Here is a 23,354-nt window from a genome sequence, read left to right on the forward strand (position 1 = left end):
TTCCAGAAATGCATTAATGCACCTGAAAATAATTTTATGAAATTTTATCCTTATATCCATGTGAGCAATGGTTTTGCTCAGTATCACTGGTTGAATAACTATATTATTAATCTGAGTTCCCATGCTGGTATGATTTGAAATAGGCCCATTCAGAACTTTAAAAGATCAACAAAAACAGTAGCTGTTTCTAATATCCAAAGGAAAAAAAAATAGTTTTAGTTTTGGCAAGTCTTCAGTGGGCAAAGGATTCAGTCCATAAATCATAATACTGGACTGCATTAATTTCTTTCCACACTAATCACATACACACAAAAAGTTAACTGTATCTGGAATGCACAACACAAAACATACTGCATGAAAAGTTAGATTCCCCTTGAAATGTTCATCTGGGCCCTTCTATCTACAAAGTTGAGAGTTTTCTGGAATTCAGAAGTCCCAGAAACACAATCTTACTTGAAAATGACCTGGAAAATAAAAGAATGTGAAAAATGATAGTTCTATTTTTTTGGCACAGGCAAAACCAGTTTCTTATTTTGATTAGTTAGAAGGAATATAAAATACATCCAGCTGAAAAAAATAAAGATGCTGGAGAAAACAGTACAAAAATGTGCCTGTAAGTTCTTCCAAATTTGATCAATGGTGATTGCAGCAAACCAACTCTATCCAGTATTATAAAAATATTTACATACAAAAGCTGTTCCTGAATGCATCCTTCTTTGAAAGGAATAAATCTAACACATATTCCTAAGAACTAATCTTTTAAAAGTGACACACTGTTATCTTAACAATTACAAAGAAATCAAATAGTGCATTTGTACTAAAGAAATTCTGGATGTTCAAGCAATTTTGCTAAGTAAGCTTCAAACCTCGTCTAAATACACAGACTATGAAACAGACTATAAACTCCCTATGTGTCAGCCTTACCGCTGAATTTCCTGGATACTGGTGGTTGGTATATAAACATAATTCACCTAAATATAGAAATTTAAATTTAACTGTGAACCATTTAAAAAGAAATCTTGGGGGAGAGGTTTTTAAAAAGATGATATATCTGCCCAGAAAGAAACTAAGTTTTCAGTAGGAAAAACGTGAACATATTTTTCTAAAAATTGGAAGAATGTCAGGGAAATATGTGTGCATGTGTTTTTTCCAAAGAAAAACATTTCTGTCACAGCATAAAACACACACAATCAATGTGGAGCAGAATATGGACTCAGTATCCACTTGTCTGGACACATACAGAGAACTAGAAGGCCACACCATCAGGTAACGTTTTTATTTTCTCAGACGAAGGATGGTATTGATTTGAAAACTTGAAAATACGACACAGATATAAGCAATTTTTTCTCATGTTGAGGAAAGATCATGATAAGTATACATCCCTAAGTAGTCTTCCCAATAAATCAACTGTTTATCAACCCTACATATAAATAATCTGTATTTATAACACTCTCCAAAATGTTAGTTTACAAACACACTCAACTAGGGAAAATGAAAATGGAAAATAAAGACTTGGAAGAGTCAGCCATTCAAACACCCTTTCAAAACCAGTACACAACTATCATGGGATCTGGAATTTATGTCTCAGTTATGTTGTCATAATTAGCAGGAAAACTTTATCTTTAGGTTTTGTCTATCTTATTTACTGATTTCCCTCACCTAACCTGTACCCTCACTAGCACTGGCTCTTCTGGGCACCTAACCTAGTACCCTCACTAGCATTGGTTCTTCTGGTCACCTAACCTAGTACCCTCACTAGCACTGGCAATGCTGGTCACCTAACCTAGTACCCTCACTAGCACTGGCTCTGCTGGGCACCTAAACTAGTACCCTCACTAGCACTGGCTCTGCTGGTCACCTAAACTAGTACTCTCACTAGCACTGACTCTGCTGGGCACCTAAACTAGTATCCTCACTAGCACTGGCAATGCTGGTCACCTAACCTAGTACCCTCACTAGCACTGGCTCTGCTGGGCACCTAACCTAGTATCCTCACTAGCACTGGCTCTGCTGGTCACCTAACCTAGTATCCTCACTAGCACTGGCTCTGCTGGGCACCTAACCTAGTACCCTCACTGGCACTGGCTCTGCTGGGCACCTAATCTAGTACCCTCACTGGCACTGGCTCTGCTGGGCACCTAACCTAGTACCCTCACTGGCACTGGCTCTGCTGGGCACCTAACCTAGCACCTTCACTAGCACTTGCACTGCTGGAGCTCCACAAGAAGCCTTGAACCTCATGAAGTGAGTCCTCCAGATGAAAGTTATCACTGTTACTGTAACAAGCCCAGCTGACCCCGACATGTCCCATGCTCCAAAACAACCTCGGCCACAGTCTCACCACCTTTTCTCTGCCGACTAAGGAGAGCAAGCTTGTTAACTAATGACAGTGTTCGCACTCAAGTGTGTACTGCCCATTGGCTAACTTCAAGAAATTTTACGAGAGAGTAAAGCTCCTCTTCGACAACACAGGCTTAAAAAGCAAGTCAGCAGGAGGCTGGTTCAGTTCCACCGGACACTGAGCTCAGGATCAAGTGCATTCAGTGTGAAAACAATACTAGAAACAGGAAACCAAATCACAAAATATTTCTAATACCTTCAGTGTCAAAAAAAAAAAAAAAAAAGCTGATTCTATATGGTAAGAATCCCTTAATTTTTTTCCTTGAAAATAAATGGAAGTTGTACTTCATCATTCACTGTGGCAAGTCAAATATTTCTGGCAGTATTGAAAATGACATGATAGTCCATTTTATGATTTTTTATTACAATGGAAGTAGCATACATTTAATTGCATTATAAAATATATAAGAATTGACAGAACATGGGAATATTTTAAGACCAATAACTAGTTGAATGAGTATACAGAATAAACTTTCTTAACTATACAGATAAAGGGATGGTGACAGGAACCTTACAGAGATTTACTTGTAACTCAGTAAAATATTTTGCTAAAAGATATTATTCTGCAATAGCAACTCATTTAAAGCATTGATTTTTTTCCTGATAAATATTATTTCCATTCTTTCAGTTCAGTTCAGTCACTCAGTTGTGTCCAACTCTTGGCAACCCCATGAATCACACCACACCAGGCCTCCCTGTCCATCACCAACTCCCGGACTTCACTCAAACTCATGTCCATCGAGTTGGTGATACCATCCAACCATCTCATCCTCTATCGTCCCCTTCTTCTCCTGCCCCTAATCCCTCCCAGCATCAGGGTCTTTTCCAATGAGTCAACTCTTCACATGAGGTGGCCAAAGTACTGGAGTTTCAGCCTCAGCATCAGTCCTAGCAATGAACACCCAGGACTGATCTCCTTTAGGATGGACTGGTTGGATCTCCTTGCAGTCCAAGGGACTCTCAAGAGTCTTCTCCAACACCACAGTTCAAAAGCATCAGTTCTTCAGCGCTCAGCCTTCTTCATAGTCCAACTCTCACATCCATACATGACTACAGGAAAAACCATAGCCTTGACTAGACGGACCTTTGTTGACAAAGTAATATCTCTGCTTTTCAATATGCTATCTAGGTTGGTCATAACTTTCTTTCCAAGGAGTAAGCGTCTTTTAATTTCATGGCTGCAGTCACCATCTGCAGTGATTTTGGAGCCCCCAAAAATAAAGTCTGACACTGTTTCCACTGTTTCCCCATCTATTTCCCATTCTATTCTTTAGTGTAAACTAAAAATACTATATTTAACTGTTTAAAAGAAAAATATTTCCCCTAGCATATTAACACTTATCATGTTTGCATTTTAAATATTTTGCAATAGTTTATTTATAGGCTGAGGATAAAGTTTAAACTTTACATGACATCTTAAATGCTTCATCTTTGATCCCACAAATAAATCTCTTCTCAACTTCTCATTGCCATCAATGATGCTAACATTGGAAGATTCTTTCTCACTCTCTTTTATTTTCACTAACTTCCGTTGATTTTATTGTTTTAATTGGCTCGGGGTCTTGAATTTACTGTCTGCTTCCACAGTATTCATTTGAACCTAGGCCTCTGGGGTTTTTGCTTTGTTGTTATCAAGTCATGTTCAACTCTTTGCGACCCCACGGAATGTAGCCTTACAGGGTCCTCTGTCCATAGGATTTCCCAAGCAAGAAGACTGGAGTGCATTGCCATTTCCTTCTCCAGGGGATCTTCCTGACCCATGTCTCCTGTGCTGCAGGCAAATTCTTTACCGTGAGCCACCAGGAAAACCCTGGAGTTTTTGCTTATTGCTTTCTAAACTTCAATGTCTCCAAATGGTGATGTATCTTAGATTAAGTGTTAACATGATCTTCCTCAAATATAATGCCCACAACTTGTGTTCCGGGATCTGTGATAATCCACTGTTATCTGACTTCAATGTGGTTTATAAAGATCAACTCACAGATATTCCCTATACTTCATTCTTATTAAATTTGTTTTTCTGTCGTATTTTTCTACATTTATTGTCCGGTAAGTTCCATTCTGTCTTTATGCCTTTGTGCACTTATGACAGTTCATTTTATGTGTCACCCTAACTGGGCTACCGCGTGTCCAGACATTTGGGCAAACATTCTGAGTGTGACTGTGAGGGTATTTCTGGATGAGATTAATATCTGAATTCCTAGGCTAAGGAAAGCAGATTGCCACTCCTCTCCACCAGCCCCTGCTAATGTTAGTGAGCCTCAACCAATCAGCTGAAGAGGGATCTCCTTCTGCTTAACTGCCTTAAATGGGGACTTAGATCTTTTCTAGCCTTTGGACTTGGACTAAAATATCTCCTATTTCTCAGGCTTTTGGACTTGAACTGCAGTCTGCCTCCCCTGGGTCTCTGGCTTGCCAACAATGGAAATTGGGATTCTTAGCCTCCACAGTCATGTGAGCCAATTCCTTATAATAAATCTATGTACACACACATACACACACGTGTACACACACACATACATGTAACCTATTGGTTCTGTTTTTTTCTGGAGAATCCTAGTATAATACTATACTCAAGTTATAAGAAATTCTTGATTATTTATGGGATACAATTTCATTGTTTTTGTTTTTCCTCAGAGACTCATCAGGAGTCTGCCAGATTCTCTTTAGCAGTTACATTCTGGATTTTTGTTCTCTTGATCTCTTTTGTTCTCACTTAATTTATTTTCTTTCTTTCGGTAGAGCACATTCCCTGGAAGTTTCTCTCTTTTGTTTTTAAGCATATTCATAATAGCTGCTTTATAAAATCCCTGTCTGCTGTTTCAGCATCTGGGCCATCTTACAGTCAGTCACCCTGTTGTTTTTACTCTTGGCTATGGATCATGTTTCCTTGTTACTTTGTATTTTAAGAATACTCTGATTTTATCTGAGCTATTGTAAATGATACATTGTAAGGACTCTGGGTTCTGTTATATTCCTCTAAAGAATAATGATAACTTTTTTTTTGTAATGATACATTGTAAGGACTCTGCATTCTGTTGTGTTTCTCTAAACAATACTGATAACTTTTTTAAACAGGCAGCTAACTAAAATGAATTCAATTTGTAGTATTTACAGTCTTCCTCCAGTGGTGGGATACAGCTGAAAAATACCTCTCATACCTTCCTGAGAAAAGATGTGTGGAAAACAAAAGTTTTAAAGATTCTGTATGTCCAAAAAATCATTTATGCTACCCCGATATTCAATTTATAGTCTACCCAGGTATAAGATTTGAGATTTAAAATAATTTTTTTTTCTCAGAAATTTAAAAACACTGTTCTATCATCTTCAAACTTAAAATGTTACTGCTGAGAAATTCAGTTTGTTTGTTTGATTCTGAAACTTCTGTGATTCCCCCACCAGCCCCCTTCCTAAGAAACTTTTACTATTTTTCTCTTTGTACCAGAATTTATTGCTGGTACCAGAATTTCATGCTGTTATGCCTTGATGAGGCTCTTTCTTCATATATTTTCCTGGACACAGGGATATTTTAACTCATATATTCTTGTCCTCCAAGTCTGGGAAATTTTTTTAGATTACTGTGAAAATTTCCTGTTTTCTGGATTCTTTCCAGAATATCTATTAATTGAATGCTGGTGGTCTTTGTGTGTGGGGTCTCTGAGTTCTTTCTGTTCAGTCTCTCTGGAACCTACACTGTTTTGTCAGAATGGCAAAGGGGCAGCTGGCCGCCTGCGTGGTTGTGGCAGGGCATGGGAATAAAACTGCTCCATGACTTTTTAGTGATGATGCTCTCGTGTTTCCAGAGGTATCCTGAATCCTGATTTGTGCCCCCCTGTTCCAAGCTTTCATCTTCTTCAAATCTGTTAAACTTTTAGCATTTCTATCCACTTTTAAGAGTCCATAATTACTTGACATATCTCATCTGCTATTTAATATCCCACTTTTTTTATCTTGATAGATTTATGCTTTTAAAAATTATTTTGCTGGCATTCAGTGGGTTTCTGAGAAGGTTTGAAGACAAGCAATGTCTTACCCATGTTTAAATGAAAGCTGATGTTCTCTTTATATGCTGACATTTACTAAATGTACTATCCCATGCTTCCTGCCTTCTACATATCATCTCATTTAACCCTCACAACAAACCTAAGAGAGATGTCAAGGTACATAAAACTTGGACTAAATAATAAATGCTCAACATTAAGCCATTCATCTTTCTCTCCAAGATTAATTTCTTATTCAGAACACAGGAAGGTATGATCACTAAACAGTCTGACATTGCATAGAAAATCTACCCACAAAAACATTAATTTGCCTTTGAAAACATTTTCACTGCTGGCAAATAAATGGTTGCCAAAAAGAGGTTTGGATCAAAACATTCACGTCAGTTGCTTCATGGAGACACAGCTTAAGGACTGAGAACTCAGCAAGTGTTAGAAAGGAAATAGATTTGTAACTAAATGCAGTCAACATTCAGACTATTATAAATGTAAGATATTTGACTTAATCCGTTCCTATCATATGATCTCCTTGTTCTATTTTGGTAACTAGTCTTCCACTGTCCTAGACATTTGAAACATAAACAAGTGCATAAACTGGTTAAAAGATGTGCCAAATTTTTTAGAATTTCATTTTAACTCTTCTTTTTAGAAGACTAAGTCAAACACAGTCAAGTGTTTAAAAAATATGATAAGGCTATAATTACCAGTATCTCATGATTCAAAGAATTCATTTTTATTTATATATGCATTTGAAAGAATGACCAATGACAATCAATATAAGCTTGGAAAGCTTAAAAAAATGTCCAATAAGAACAGCAATCCCGACAAGAAACTAATTCTTTGGTTATTCTTATTTAAATGTGAAAGTGGCAGAACAACAACCATTTGAAAGTTTTCTTTTAAACTATTTTGCATGTAAGTTATTTGTAAGTAAATTTCAAGTTTAAACAAATCAAATTTTGAAGGCAAAAAGATATTTTGAAAAATTTTTAAAGTTGAAATTAAACTAATAAACTAGACTATACTTTAAATACATGATGAAAAATTATACTATACTCACAATTGCACTCATCTCACACGCTAGTAAAGTAATGCTCAAAATTCTCCAAGCCAGGCTTCAGCAATATGTGAACCGTGAACTTCCTGATGTTCAAGCTGGTTTTAGAAAAGGCAGAGGAACCAGAGATCATATTGCCAACATCCGCTGGATCATGGAAAAAGCAAGAGAGTTCCAGAAAAACATCTACTTCTGCTTTATTGACTATGCCAAAGCCTTTGACTGTGTGGATCACAATAAACTGTGGGAAATTCTGAAAAAGATGGGAATACCAGACCACCTGACCTGCCTCTTGAGAAATCTGTAATCATGTCAGGAAGCAACAGTTAGAACTGTACCTGGAACAACAGACTGGTTCCAAATAGGAAAAGGAGTACGTCAAGGCTGTATATTGTTACCCTGCTTATTTAACTTATATGCAGAGTACATCATGAGAAATGCTGGACTGGAAGAAACACAAGCTGGAATCAAGATTGCCGGGAGAAATATCAATAACCTCAGATATGCAGATGACACCACCCTTATGGCAGAAAGTGAGAGAAACTAAAAAGCCTCTTGATGAAAGTGAAAGTGGAGAGTGAAAAAGTTGGCTTAAAGCTCAACATTCAGAAAACGAAGATCATGGCATCTGGTCCCATCACTTCATGGGAAATAGATGGGGAAACAGTGGAAACAGTGTCAGACTTTATTTTTCTAGGCTCCAAAATCACTGCAAATGCTGACTGCAGCCATGAAATTAAAAGATGCTTACTCCTTGGAAGGAAAGTTATGACCAACCTAGATAGCATATTCAAAAGCAGAGACATTACTTTGCCAACAAAGGTCCGTCTAGTCAAGGCTATGGTTTTTCCTGTGGTCATGTATGGATGTGAGAGTTGGACTGTGAAGAAGGCTGAGCACCGAAGAATTGATGCTTCTGAACTGTGGTGTTGGAGAAGACTATTGAGAGTCCCTTGGACTGCAAGGAGATCCAACCAGTCCATTCTGAAGGAGATCAGCCCTGGGATTTCTTTGGAAGGAATGATGCTAAAGCTGAAATTGCAGTACTTTGGCCACCTCATGCGAAAAGTTGACTCATTGGAAAAGACTTGATGCTGGGAGGGATTGGGGGCAGGAGGAGAAGGGGACGACAGAGGATGAGATGGCTGGATGGCATCACTGACTCGATGGACATGAGTCTCAGCAGACTCTGGGAGTTGGTGTTGGACAGGGAGGCCTGGTGTGCTGTGATTCATGGGGTCACAAAGAGTCGGACACGACTGAGTGACTGATCTGATCTGATCTGATACTTTAAATATGGAACAACAGACTGGTTCCAAATAGGAAAAAGAGTACATCAGGGTTGTATATTGTCACCCTGCTTATTTAACTTATATGCACAGTACATCATGAGAAAGGCTGGGCTGGAAGAAGCACAAGCTGGAATCAAGATTGCTGGGAGAACTATCAATAACCTCAGATATGCAGATGACACCACCCTTATGGCAGAAAGTGAAGAGGAACTAAAAAGCCTCTTGATGAAAGTGAAAGTGGAGAGTGAAAAAGTTGGCTTAAAGCTCAACATTCAGAAAACGAAGATCATGGCATCTGGTCCCATCACTTCATGGGAAATAGATGGGGAAACAGTGGCTCCAAAATCACTGCAGATGGTGACTGCAGCCATGAAATTAAAAGATGCTTACTCCTTGGAAGGAAAGTTATGACCAACCTAGATGGCATATTCAAAAGCAGAGACATTACTTTGCCAACAAAGGTCCGTCTAGTCAAGGCTATGGTTTTTCCAGTAGTCATGTATGTGTGAGAGTTGGACTGTGAAGAAGGCTGAGCGCCAAAGAATTGATGCTTCTGAACTGTCGTGTTGGATAAGACTCTTGAAAGTCCCTTGGATTGCAAGGAGATCCAACCAGTCCATTCTGAAAGAAATCACTCCTGGGTGTTCTTTGGAAGGAATGATGCTGAAGCTGAAATTGCAGTACTTTGGCCACCTCATGCAAAGAGTTGACTCATTGGAAAAGACTCTGAAGCTGGGAGGGATTGGGGGCAGGAGGAGAAGGGGACGACAGAGGATGAGATGGCTGGATGGCGTCACTGACTCGATGGACGTGAGTCTGAGTCAACTCCGGGAGTTGGTGATGGACAGGGAGGCCTGGCGTGTTGTGATTCATGGGGTTGCAAAGAGTCGAACACAACTGAGTGACTGAACTGAACTGATACTTTAAATACTATAGTATGCTAGATTATAGTTAAATACTATACTATTAACTAACTACAGTTAATGTTATTTAAAATTTTACTATTTACTATTTAACTATTAAAACTAAAATACTCTCTACTTAAACTAAAATATGATTAAAATTGTACAAATGTGGCAGCAGATCTTGAAGCTGTTCAGTATTACATACAGCTATCTTTCCGTTAGTTGATAACTGAAAAACGGTACTGGTACAAATATGTACGTTTCATTTGCATTTCTTAAAATTATAGATGCATAAAGCTTTCTGGCAGCCTATAAAATGTATACCTTCCTGGTCTACATTTCATGTCTTGTTTTTTCCCTCTGCTTATTTCCTGCCATCTTAGTGCCTCCTTCTGTTCACACTTCTGAAAAAGGCATCTACTGAAAGAACTATAGTCATTACTTATTTCTCCAAAGGACAAAATAATAACAGATATAAGACTCAGTTAATTACTTTTCTGCAGAACACTACCTAATTTTTCCACATGATAACTTGGTTTCATTTCACCCTAGAATGTTTAGGAATAAACATAGGTCTTGTCCTAAACCTTCATGTTTAGGTCAGGGTATTAAAAGCACTGAATTACACCAGACCACACACAGACCAATGTAATGACTGGAAAAACTACCAAATGGAAAGAATAATGCTAAAGAATAATCATGAGGAAATGAGAAAAACTATTTTCTAATTTTATCTCTATTGCTATCACCATTGTTTTTACAAAAGCAATTTTATCATTTTGTCTTTTTGTTGAGAAAATATAGGGACAAAGTGCCAACTTTACAATTTCAGAACTGCAGCTTTTCACACTGGGTCTCAGAACTCGAGCAATGAACAAGGAGGGCAAGGGTCTGCTATGAAATTCAGTTAAAGTTTGGTTTTCTCTGTCACTACGGTGTATCTTGAAGAGAGTTCCAGAGAATTCCGATTACTCCCTCCATTTTAAAGTCTCACTCAGTCAGCAGATTGTCTCCACGCAAGGCACTACACCACTGACTCCACAAGCAGTTCAATGAAGAAGCTGTAGAAAATCATTACTTTAAAGAAGTTTCCAAAGCCACCTTCAGTTCTTTCCTCTCATTGATGTTTAAGGGAGGTAATAACGTGCAGTATACAGTAATCCCGTAGTCACGGCTATCTCCACTTATTTAGAAAGGAGAAATTACATTTTGGTGTCAGCATAAGAAAATTTGTAACTTTCAGGCTACCACTGGACTATAACTTAGCACTTATGACTTATTTTACTGTAAACAAATTTAGGATGTAAATATTTATGTGGATAAATTACATGTATATTACTTATATACATGTATATAAGTAATATACATGTAATTTATATATACACATGCATATACACATAGATTTATATTTGTATGTATTTACACTCTCATATATATGTGTCTATATATCATTAGAACCACTTCTTTACAAGTTTTAAGAAAATAATTTTACCTAGAGTTCAAGTGGAAAACTAGATGGACTTCTTTTGATAGAGAACTAATAGTTTCTCTAATAAATTCTCTTGAATCAACTCGCCATGAAACACACTGCACGTGTCAGTGTGCATACATTCTGAAGCTACAGTTTTGAACGGAATAGCTGATCATTCTAATTCTCAAGTTCTTCAAGTGGGAACTGAACAGATGTGAACAACAAATGAGCTCCAAAGAGCCTCTGGCCTTTCCTTTCTCATTTTAGTATTTAACACTAGGTATACTGTACTTCTGGCTGCATAATTAGCACTTGCATCAATGAGAGAAGAAATAAAAAAGAAGAATCACAAGGAGAAATAGTACAACTTAGTGAGAGGCACATGGGAATCGGTTTTCAAAGCAAAGTCCTCTTAGTTATACCAGTGGAAAGGACAACCCATCCAATTAACTGAGTGTGGCAGGAAGCAGGAGGTTGGACTATTATTTAGCATTAATGACTTATTTTACCATAATGTTTGCCATGATACACAAATAAGCAGGTGATATAATTATTCCAGCATCCTACTCAATAGTTCCAGATACATTTGAAAGCCAAAGCCAGTTGCAAAATGGGATTAAAGCAATGCAATTACTAATGTGTAGAAGAGACTCCTCTCTATCCATTTCCAGTGTGCGCTATGCTTTTATCATGTGATGAGCAGAGGTAATTTGTATATGCTTCCCCCTTGGTCTGTCAGAGAAAGTAGCTCTTATTCAAATTTTGTATCCGTACACTGCTTGCATAGGAAAACCAATCAAGGTTGTATATAGTATTTATCAAATTAGCTGTAGGACATGCAAACTAAATGAAAAGTCATGTTTCCTAGGCTCAGATATCAGTCCTGTGTTCCACTCAAGAATTTTAGGAGTTACTAAAAAGGGCTTGAGAAGGTGATACACTACAGATCTTGTTACACTCCCAGACCACTGTGAAGGTTAGATGAAAAGATGTGGAGCACATGCTTAGAGAGGGCTTCCCAGGTGGTGACTTGGGAAGATCCCCTGGAGGAGGGCACGGCAGCCCACTCCAGTATTCTGCAATGGAGAACCCCATGGACAGAGAAGCCTGGTGGACTATGGTCAGTCCACAGGGTCACAAAGAGTCGGACACAACTGAAGCAACTTAGCACACATGCGCATTCTTAGAGACCAATTAAGCACTCTACCACCACAAGATACGGTGTGGGGATGGATAATGTGGAATAGCAGCCTACACAAGAAAAGAAAAAATTTCACTGTTAATTCAGCAGGCAGAGAAAATGTTTCAGATTTGCGGCAAAAAACCAAACCAAGATATTCTCAAAGGAGTCATTCATATCAGACATAAAATGGTACAAACTTCAACAATACTCACACCATCACATCCTGAGAAAGCAGATAGCATAGAGAAGACAGAACCCTCGTCCTTCAAAAATGCAACCCACCCTGGAGCAAAGACCTAACCACTCCCTTCCCACTGTGCTTCCTGGGGTCCTTGTAGGACTTCAGCCGGCTTACTCCTTATCATCCTACTTTGTAAAGATCTCTTCACAAGAAAAAGGCTTTCCTTCCAGAAATGGAAGGAAACGTTCCATTAAAAGGTAAACTCTTCATTAAGACGTATTAGAAACAAGTGAAAGAGCAGTGAAGCAATTTGGCAAAAGTCACGTGAAAGAAAGGTGCATGACTGGTGCATGGAAACTGGCACAGGGACTAGAAGGCTGAAGACCGCTGATCCTAAGGTGAGCTCTAAGTGAACGTGGCCGATAACCAAACACCACGGAGACCGCACTAACCAAAACAAACACACCCAGGAATAATACCTGTTCTCTTGCAGGGATGTTAAAAAGAACGAGTGAGGAAGACAAAGTAAATGTAGAAAAGATAATGCCTAAAACAATTATCAGGCCCCCAAATACTAGTCTTTTATTTCCTTCTGTGGACTCACAGGGCAGTGATTTTACTAAAAGAGAAGTCATGGAAGGGTAACTCTTCAAACTGCAGTCACACAGAATGAGGTTAAAATGAAGTAAGCATGGTTAAAAACCTATGAGTTAATTGAATACTAGGCCCTGGTTTGTTCAAGATGTATTTATTGAGCACCTGAAAGTGAAAGTCATTCAGTCGTGTCTGACTCTTTGCGATCCCATGGACTATCAGTCCATGGAATTCTCCAGGCCAGAATACTGGAGTGGGTAGCCCAGCCCTTTCTCCAGTGTACTTCTTGACCAGGCATTGAATTGAGGTCTTCTGCATTGCGGGGGGATTCTTTACCAACTGAGCTATCAGAGAAGCCATTAAGCACCTAGTGTATGCCAACCACTGGGCTTGGAAGTGGATATTATGCTAATTAGAAGTAAAGCAAGCAAGCAAACAAGAAAAAAAATCAAAACATGGTTCCTAAACTCATGGATTTACAGATCATGCTTATTTTTTTAGTAAAGATGCATAATAAATAAGAGCAGATGTTACACAATTTTGATTTAAACGAAGTTAAACAAGTTAATGCTGAAAATCAGAGCTGAGTGGTAAGTGCCGTAACTCGTACCCTGTGTTGAAAAGCACAGGGTCCAGCTAACACCTTGGCGAATGCTGCACAAGGAAGCCACACACTACACTGAGGTTACTCATCTGGAAGGAGTCCCAGGACAGTGCTACGGATTATGGAAAATATAAGGAAGAAACCTAAAGAAAATATCCCGAATAGTTCTGTCAGATATTAGCCATGATTAGTTTCCAGCCTAAAGGCAAATCAAATCGCCTCCCAGCCTCTAAATCAGGACTTGGAGAAAAGCTCATATTTCAGAACTTACCTGGCGGAGTCTCAGCTAACATATGCGTGCCTGCAGCATCTCTGGGGATGACCCATATGGGATCATTGATATTTACTCGAATACGCGTTTATCAGTCAGGGGGTTGGAATGAAAAGATTAGCAAGTTAAACTGGGTAACTAGAGAAGAGAGGAACTGCTATGAAGTAATTTTTAGCAAGAGAAACAAGATGGAGCAATGTATAATATAGACCAATTTTTTATTTTAAAAAAAGCAACAATAGGGACAAGCCTTGTATGTGTTAAAGTTTCTATATATTTATACATACGTAACCTAAGTATACATAAGTATATGCTATAATATACATATATAACTTAAATAAGTGAAAGTAGCATCTAAGATAAAAATATAATTTGAAGAGGAGGTATGATTTTTAAAAGTTTTAAGAATCTGTTTCTCTTGTTATAAAAGCTGAAACTTACTTGATAAGGATTAAGTTGGCAACTAAATTACACCTCACTGTAATTTTTTCAATGTTATTTTTAACATTTTTAAATGTTATTAAAAATCTTAGCATTATTTTCAGTGTAGCTTTTAACTTAGATTTAACCACTAGGTATTTCCAGAAAAAATTATGTTTCTGTTCTTTAAAGTGCATTTTAATTAACATTCATTTTCCAAGAACACTGATTTGAAAAGGCTATTTCACTTCCCTCTAGTGCAGAGAAAGGATCCCATTTAAACTTTTGAAGGGCACAGAAAAAAATAAACAAGTCTGCTGAACATAATTTCCCTTTTATTCCTTCTGAAAAGTTATGAAATAAAATCTATTATTTAATTACACTGGATCAAGAAACAGGAAGAAAAGGATGCATTTAAGTCACAACACTCCTAAAAGAATAAATTACTATACTTCCTCTGGGAAGAAAAGTGTTTTAATATATGGATAGGCATTGCCTAAATATTTCAAATCTACTTTCCTAAGGTGTGAAAGGCTTTCAACAAAAATCAACAATAAAACAGCCATGTAAAAATTGAACGAAGAAATAAAAAAAAAAAAAAACTGCTTGCTAGGATTGATTTATAAGTGTCCTGTAGTATTAAAGAATTTAGGTTTTGCTCTGAAATGTTTCTATCAGTTTACTTTAAAATAAAAAAACCCCTCTGATATGCACAGCTAGGAAAATTTTATTAGACAAGTAGGGTTTATCTTTGCTGTGCTTAAGTAAAATTTACAAGAGGTACCAAATTTACTACAATGGCTATGGAAATAAGAATAAAGGCGTTCAGTTTTTGTTTTTTTTTTTTTTAACATGCAGTAGGATTCTGGAGTTGATCAGACTCCAGCAGGGCACCAGGCATAATGAGCAGATCAGACAGGATCACTGCCTTCATATGATCTGCAGCAGAGGTCAACAAGCTCTTTGTGTAAAGTGTCAAACAGTAAATATTTTCAGCTTTGAAGGCCACTCTGTTGCATCTACCCAACTTTACCCAACTTAGCACACATCTAGCTACATGTTCTATGAATGAGCATGGCTGTGTTCCATGGAAATACCATTTATAAAAACAGGCAAAGGGCCAATTTCATCCATGTATCTTGGTTTGCTGGCCCCTGGTCTAAATTATTATGGAGAAAATATAAAAATGATACTGTGTTACAAAAACAACGCTATTCTATAAAGTAAAACAAAATAAAAGTAGCACTCAAAACCCAACAAAAACTTAAAAGAGTTTAAATACGTGCTTCATATATGGAAATGCAGATACAGAATAGTCGGAAAAACACATGATTAATTATATTAGCTATTCACAAGTTTCGATGTGATCTTATAAACTATTTTATTAAAATAGCATTTGGAGCTTTTTTTTTTTTCCTTTTTTAAATTTATTTTATTTTTAAACTTTACATAATTGTATTAGTTTTGCCAAATATCAAAATGAATCTGCCACAGGTATACATGTGTTCCCCATCCTGACCCCTCCTCCTTCCTCCCTCCCCATACCATCCCTCTGGGTCGTCCCAGTGCACTAGCCCCAAGCATCCAGTATCGTGCATTGAACCTGGACTGGCAACTCATTTCTTACATGATATACATGTTTCAATGCCATTCTCCCAAATCTTCCCACCCTCTCCCTCTCCCACAGAGTCCATAAGACTGTTCTATACATCAGTGTCTCTCTTGCTGTCTCGTACACCGGGTTATTGTCACCATCTTTCTAAATTCCATATATATGCGTTAGTATACTGTATTTATGTTTTTCCTTCTGGCTTACTTCACTCTGTATAATAGGCTCCAGTTTCATCCACCTCATTAGAACTGATTCAAATGTATTCTTTTTAATGGCTGAGTAATACTCCATTGTGTGTATGTACCACAGCTTTCTTATCCATTCATCTGCTGATGGACATCTAGGTTGCTTCCATGTCCTGGCTATTATAAACAGTGCTGCGATGAACATTGGGGTACACGTGTCTCTTTCCCTTCTGGTTTCCTCAGTGTGTATGCCCAGCAGTGGGATTGCTTTTGATCTTTACTTGCAAAGTGTATACCTGTAAAATCCTATCTTCTAACACTTTTACACAGGCTATAAGCACCTAAAACAAAAACCTTTTTCAAATAGATATTTGTACTCTTGAGCAACACACTAAATGTTGTATTTCTACTATATTCTCCTGATTATGATCAATAATTCTGCTGAATTATGGAGAATCACAACTTTAAGATGCATAATTAATTAAATATATTGACAGTGAGAAGGAATCCAGAACACAAACCCATAAAGAGCCAACAGCTTTGGATTTGTTACAATGAAATTAATTAGCCCTCCTCCCTTGAGAGATTTTCCCTTCCTTTGTATGTGTGGTCAAAAAGTTGTATGTCAATCTCTTGATGTGTAATTTATTTCTTCCATTTCAAAAGTGAGTTAATTTTAGCCAAGTCAATTTTAGCCAAGAAATCTCAACAGAGAACAGGTAGCTATTTCGTGCCATGTCTTACAGAAGCAAGACTAAAGCAAGCTCTGGCCTTCAATTTGTCTTCAATTTGTCATTCATTCTCTCAACAAATATTTATTGAGCGCCTCCTGTACATTGTACTCTGTGCTAGGAACTAGGTGGCCATATTGAAAAAAATAGCCATGGTCTGTCTTCAAGGAACTTCCATTATGACCAGGAATGAATAAATCTATATGTTAAAGATTTATAAGTCATAATGAATGATATAAGGAAAAACTGGATTGTTGACACGGGAGACACCTATGTTACACAGGGGTGTCAAGGAATGCCTCTCAAACATTTTAGACGTTCAAGCTGCGAACTGAGACCTCAAGGATGATAGGAATCTAGTCATTCACAGAGCACTCACTGGTGAGAGTGGTGAAGAGCAGCATACAGGCAGGGAAAAACATGTTGAAAGACCCTTCGACAGCAAAGAACTTGGCTTGAATGAGACGCTGAGACATGACGACAGTGAGCTAAAGAAGAATAAAAATGAACAAATGAGGACATGAAAGGGCAGTAGTCAACTCATGCGGGCCATTAGAAGATGTGTGAATTTATTCTAAGTATAATGGACGCCACTCAAGAACTTTATGCTGGTTGACCACATTGATTTATCCAAATTGGGACCTTTTGTTACCATGAGGGTGTTATGAATAATTGCACCTGGATAACTGACTCAAATGAGATTGTCCTAAACAGAACAGCTACCAGGTCTGCCTGCATCTGAAGAACTCTTGCTGCTGTGAGGAGAAGGGATGGCGGGGGGCAGAGGTGAAGCCGGGAGGCCCTGGCTCCAGGCAGTCAGGAGAAGGGATGGCGGGGGGCAGAGGTGAAGCTGGGAGGCCCAGGCTCCACACAGTCCTCTAAGGGAGGGTGGGGAGTGACTGATGGCACTGGGAATGGAAGCAGCAGATGGGTATTTTGGAGGAAGACTCAACAGAACTTCTTGATGTTTCATCAATAAGTTTATTCAAGGATAAAACTGTAAAGTGTGAAGTACTACTGATAGGGATGAAGGAATATGTGGGGTATACCAATGACTAGACAATACTTTAGAACTTTTAAAGATACAATGATTCTACCACATAATATAAAACATTATAAAACTATAAACCAATATGTGCATACCATCTTCAGTAATTTTCCTTTTAACTAACCCCTTGTATACCCAAAGTAAACATTTATGCCAAGTACTAGCAAATGTTGATATTAAAAACAATTTTAAGGAAAAGTGATATCCTTATGTAAAGCTAAACTCAGGTTTCCGGATATCTATTTCCTTAATCTACAAAGATAAATGTCCTCAAAAACAGATAAGGTTTTCTTAGATTTGCAATACTTCATTAATTTACAAGTCTGTAAGTTCAAAGTTTAACTCAGACGCATTTCTTTATAAAACTTAAAAGTTAATAAATTAAAAATGGCAAAATTTAAATCAGAAAGATGCTTATGAAATGGAAATTTCAGAGAACACAAAATGCAAAGAGAAAACATTGTCCTTTCACTATTAAAAGACTTTTAAAAAGTCAAACTTACTTAAAAATTCATTTAGTCTAAGTCACCCTTATGGTGGTAAACACAAGTAGAACGCCTAGGACATGGTTTAAGACTGCTTACTATCTGCCTAGAATAGGGAGGGCACTCTATGTAAGGTATTATTAGGGAAAACTAGCCTTTAGTGCTTAAGAAACTACTAGTACCAAGTTATATACATGTAACTATTTTTATTAAAGAATTATCCCATATTCAACATTTTGTGCTAAAAAGGACTTTACGAAATGGCATTATCCACCTTATCCTCTTATGTATCTCTACCATCTAATATTAGAATATACCTTCAAAATATTTTTGCTGAATGAATGAATGAATGTATACAGCATTATTCTAGAATTATTTCAACATGGTATATTAATGCTTCAACATTTTACAAGTAATTTCAAAGTTGGAAAATAACTTGATTAAAGTCTCACAGTTACTAGGTGATGGCATCAGTAATAAATCCAGGCCTGCTGCTGGGTTGTAGGCCAGATTATCCTACACTGTCAACTGAAAGTATTAGCTTAGGTTCTCAGATGTGATTTTTCCAGTATGAAAACAGAGGCACCACCCTCTAGCCAGATGAATTCTTTTTTTTTTGAAGAATTCTTATAAAGCATGCAAATCAGCATTTCACTTAAAAAAATTATTTTAGTGTTTCAAATGGCTAGTGAAGGCTTTCTCAAAGCTTTAGTAATCACACAGCTTGCTATCTCTGAGCTTGCCATGCTCAGTTTCACTCTGGATTATTTCATGAGAGGAAAAAAGAATGCTGGACCACCAACCCTACCTATACTCACTTGCCACTGAAAAAAACCTCATCATTACTCATGGGAAGAATGGCATCTGAGAAAATACTTTAGAAATATCATTAAGCAAATTATTAATCCAGGCCATAAAACAGACTAGAGACACTGTCATATTACAAGCCTTAGAAGAAACCAGCTGGCAGACCACCCAGAGACTCCGAGGAGCCCATCAGCGGTCTGTGGGGACCACACTTTGAGGACCAGTGTTACAAGAAATGAAACTGCTTCCTCTTCAGTAATTCAGGAACTCAATTTTTCCCCCCTTAGGGGAACACACTGTCCTTGTACGCCAAAAACATCAAAGTATTAAAGACCTCTAAATTCTTCTAAAATACTGTCATAACCCCAAACTACCTTGTTTATGGGATGTAGTTTTACAGTTGTAATTAATAAGGCAGTGAACTTCTAATACATGTGAACATGTATATCTGTATAGAATACAGACACATAAATGCAGTTCTTACTTAGCTTTTTAAATTTCTGCTTTAACAGTGCAACCATCATTATTCTGGAAAAACAGAACTTACTATATAATAAATGAATTTTATTAGATATACCTAACAGAGTCATTGGCAGGATATACTGCTAAATACTAAAAAACAACAACAAAAAGGGGCCAAAAGTATATAAGAATACTATCTTTGTGAAGATATCTATATTATTTATATAATATACATACATATATGTGTGTGTATATATACACACATATATATATATCCGTCTATGAATATGTGCATATGCATGCATTATACAGGCTTCTCAGGTGGCTCAGTGGTAAAGAATCTGCCTGCCAATGCAGGAGACACAGGTTCCATCCCTGGGTTGGAAAGATCCCCTGGAGGACAAAACAGCAACCCACTTCAGTATTCTTGCCTGGAGAATCCCATGGACCGAGGCGCCTGGCAGGCTACAGTCCAGGGGGTCACAAAGAGTTACAACTGAGCGACTGACGACACGCATACAATATAGATATATCAGCATCACATTATATTTGTAATTTGCATTTCCCTAATGATTAATGATGTTGAGTATCTTTGCGTGCACAAACACAAGTGCTCTTTCATGAAGTGTCTTCATGAGTTTTCTGGCCCATTTTTCATTGGATTGTCTGAATTTGTTTGAAGAAAAGGAAAATGTCTTAGGTAGAACACAAAGGGGAATTAACAGACATGCAAGGAAATGATTACCATGAAATCTAAAAACAGTCAGGGATAAAGGCAGGTGTTGACTGGAGAGCAGAAGAGTTTAAAGTGAAATCGTAGAGGGGGTTCAGTTATTGTTGACAAGGTCCCAGGTATGACCATGGGGATTCTGGCTGAAGCAGGCTGGAGGACAGTATCATCAGAGGAGAGGAAATCAAAGTGAAGGACAGGGTATTGGAAGGATCGTGTATATAACTACTAAAAAGACCAAGAACTGTCAGAGGAGTATGGTGGACAGAAGGAAAATGAACCAGATCTTTTAATATATCAGAGGGAAGAACCTAGGTACTTTTTATGGAATAATATTTTAGTCATAATAAGGAGGTGAAAAAAAAAAGGTTTTTTGAGGTGAGTCAGTGAGAGAAGATTTAAAACACATTTTCTGAAATGGGATAATTAATAGGGTGGGAGAATTATGTCATTGTGGAATTCTGAGTTTAAAAAAGTGTACTTAAAATAAGGTTGTTATGTTTGCTTCGTCATATTTGATTCATTCAGAAATTTAAATTAATATTTTAAAAGATTTTATTTCTCAGAGGTGTTAAGAGCTAAGAAAGATTGTTAAACAGATAGATGTTCATACCAAGTTTCCCTGAAAGGTTGTTTAGAAACATGCTGAATGTAATTCCCAAATTATGGCATGAATATCGTTCAGTGGCTCTGCAAAAATTCAGTCATCCAAATGGCAGAATTCTGTACAGACTGCATTTCTCAGGAGATGATGACCGTCAATATAATTAAACACCGTTGACGCAGACACTCTTATTTAACCAAGTTTAAAGCAATAGCAAAACAAAAACCTCTACATAAATACAGCTCTTAGAAAATGCCCCATTATTACTAACAGACATTACCTTAGTCCTACTGTCAGGAGAAACAGACCCATAGACGACTGTACTTACCTCATGCTCCTGAGAAGGTCTCCAGGGTACTGGACACTACACCAGAGGCTGGGAATGCAAAGGCGATTAAAATGTGGTCCTCATCCTTAGGGAGGTCATGTTTTGATGTGCAAGACAGACCAGAAAAAGAGGGGTGGGAGAAGAGTATGAAGAAGGAAAAGAGCGCTCTAGGCAGAAGAAAGTATAAGTAAGGCACAAGACCTAAGTGTGTGTGTGTGAGTGAGTGAGTGAGTGAGGTGCAGGCAGAGAAAGTTGGGAGTAGGAGGGAGGGGAATGGGGAGAGAGAAGCAGAGAAAATAAGAAGTCGAGGATGACTTTATGGTTTGCAGTTTTATTGACGTGGTAAGAGGCAGTATCCTCACATGAGAAATTAAACATCTATAGGCAAAGAGGAATTTGAAGGATAAGCTAAGGAATTTGGTTTCAGATGCATATGTGAAGTGCTCACAAGCGTCTAAGAGTACAGAGCGGACTCAGACACATCATAACATAGATGGTAGTAAGAGCAGTGCCTGACATCAAGCATTTAGAGCCTATACAGTGTTTGACCTCAGGGAGCAAATATATCTGAAAGGCCATGTTAGAAGCACCTGCGGAGATCTTTGAAACCTCACACATACATATACATTTCTTTTATTTAATCCTAAGGTCCAACCCCTTCGGACTAAAAGAAGGGCATAACTGTCATTGAGAAACATGGAGAAGCGTAGAGCATGACTCCAGCTGCTCTCCAGTGTCTTTACCCTTTCCCCCCTCATTGTTCTTAGCTCCAGCCAAACTCATTATTCACTGCTTACTAATTTGTAAAGTTGTTCAAATGCACATATTCACACCTATCTATTTCTCTTGGCCTTGAATGTCTGCCCTCTTCACTTATCCATCTTTTCACTCGAAATCTTATTTAAAACTCACCTCCGATTTCTTACACATTGTAAAGATGCTTTTGATCTTTTAAGAACATCTGATCTCTCCCTTTGCTGAGTATCTAGGTACCTTGAATTCTTCTATTCTACTTATATTTATTGCTATAGTGTTTCATAGATATGAGACAAGAACCATCAGGGAGGTAGGATCTGTGTGTGCTCATCTGTGCTTTGTTTTCCTTCAACATTTAGCACAAGTTATAGGAGATTGAACTGGAACACATTCTATTCAGAAATTAGAAATTAGTGATACTTTTAAAACTAGAATTTATTACAATGTAGATCCATAATTTTTATTATTTTAAGTTTTTGCAATGTCGTATGTGCAGAGCACTTTAAAAATCCAATATATATGAGTATACAAATCAATATTAGACAAATATTTTAAATAATATTCATATTTAAAAGAATTCTAGCCACGCTATTATTCACTATTCTGAGTTGTTAAATTCTGAGTTACATTTCAAAATCAATTGTGGTACAGTAAGCTTTTTATCCTGGAGGTGCTTTTTTGGCAAGGATTCAAATTCTAACTGAAGGGGATTCAACTGGGTGATATTATGTTGTATGAACATCTATACACTGTTAAAATGAAAGTGCTACTGCATATCTAAATTTTCTTAAAACAATTTAAACCCACAATTTAAACAATACTCAGAATCAATCTTCTTCCAAATACAAAGCATGCAAATTTTCATGTGAATATACACTATAGCCTGTGTTTGCCCTGAAGTCTGGATCGTTTAACCTAATCATTCAATCCAGCCCATGACAAACTCAAGGTCACTGCAGCACTTTTTTAAAAAGTTGAAACATGTATCTTACAAAGTAATTTATAAAGTACGTACAATATAAAGTAACACACACCATACTGCAAAAATTAAAATGATACGAGTACACTGTAATAAGTGCAACTTAAAAAAAAATAAACTAGAGCATGATGTAAATATTATCAAATAATCATTCTTAGATAAATATCTCAGTGTTATGAGATACTAACCAACATTACAGCCAACAAACTTTAAAAGGGAGAACTGAAATAGTGCAGGCTTCTTAGGAGCGG

At 37.4% G+C, this 23,354-nt stretch overlaps 1 protein-coding gene across 9 annotated transcripts in view; it reads right to left on the reverse strand.

The window, feature by feature from the left end:
• SUPT3H (SPT3 homolog, SAGA and STAGA complex component) overlaps positions 1–23,354 on the reverse strand; it is a 416,365-nt gene that overhangs the window by 150,718 nt on the left and 242,293 nt on the right. Inside the window, exon 1 of one of the 9 annotated variants that reach the window (XM_061398334.1) lies at positions 17,284–17,403. The exons of the other annotated variants lie outside the window; for them this stretch is intronic. The gene's annotated coding sequence lies outside the window, so the exon portion shown is untranslated. Of the gene's footprint in view, positions 1–17,283; positions 17,404–23,354 lie in introns of those variants that run through there. 9 annotated transcript variants of the gene reach the window in all.

The sequence above is a fragment of the Bos javanicus genome, chromosome 23, assembly GCF_032452875.1.
Source record: "Bos javanicus breed banteng chromosome 23, ARS-OSU_banteng_1.0, whole genome shotgun sequence".
Classification (NCBI taxonomy): Eukaryota; Metazoa; Chordata; class Mammalia; order Artiodactyla; family Bovidae; genus Bos; species Bos javanicus.